The sequence below is a fragment of the Echinops telfairi genome, unplaced genomic scaffold (assembly GCF_000313985.2).
Source record: "Echinops telfairi isolate 266 unplaced genomic scaffold, ASM31398v2 ScPeMD7_70;HRSCAF=299, whole genome shotgun sequence".
NCBI classification, from domain to species: domain Eukaryota; kingdom Metazoa; phylum Chordata; class Mammalia; order Afrosoricida; family Tenrecidae; genus Echinops; species Echinops telfairi.
The window spans coordinates 71,369,317-71,370,235 of NW_022103968.1; positions in this window are offsets into that span (position 1 = coordinate 71,369,317).

Consider the following 919-nt stretch of genomic DNA (forward strand, 5'->3'; position numbering starts at 1 on the left):
CTATTATTGTTGGTTTGCCTACCTATATAAGATAGGCAGGGGAAGCAAGCCTGAGGAGAAAGCAATGGTACTAACAGTTCCCGAGTGACTTTCAGGGAGGAGGAGGCACCGTAAGGGAGCGGTGAGAAAACAACATCATATACAGGGGAACAACTAGGGAGTTAAAATCAACAACGAGGAGGACATAGAGACCCTGGGGGTGTTGGAGCAACAGTAATCTAGCTGAGAGGAATGACTAAGAGGCAGAAGAAGGGTGAGTGTGATCATGGGGCAGGAGGAAGGTAAAAGGAAACAGGAAAGGTCTAGGAAGCAAAGCTATGGATAGAGGTGTAAACATAGGTGTGTACATATGTAAATATATTAGTTAATAAAAATAGAGGTATTGGCCTATGTACATATATATGTATATGGCAGTACATTGAGGTAGTGGATGGACTTTGGGCCTCTGTTCAAGCCCTCCCTTGACACAAAAACAATACTTTGTTCTAACAACCTGGTATTTATTCCATGATGCTCACCCTCCCAGCACAATCACTAAAGACAAAAAGGGTACACAAGCAAATGTGGTGAAGAAAGCTGATGGTGCCCCGCTAGCAAAAGATATAGTGTCTAGGGTCTTAAAGGCATGAGGTTAAACAAGCAGTCATCTAGCAAAGAAGCCACAAGCCAGCCCACATGGAAGAAACACACCAGATTGTGTAATTATGAGGTGTCGACAGAATCAGGTAACAGGCACCAGAAGACTCAAAACCAACAAACAAGAAATATATTGTTGAAAATAAGGGGTGGGGGTGTCAGAGCAGAGACCCAAAACCCATCTGTAGACAATGGGACATCCCCTCACAGAAGAGTCACTAGGAAGGGATTAGTCAACCAGGGCACAGTATAGCACCAATGAAACAATATTCCTCTGGTTTTT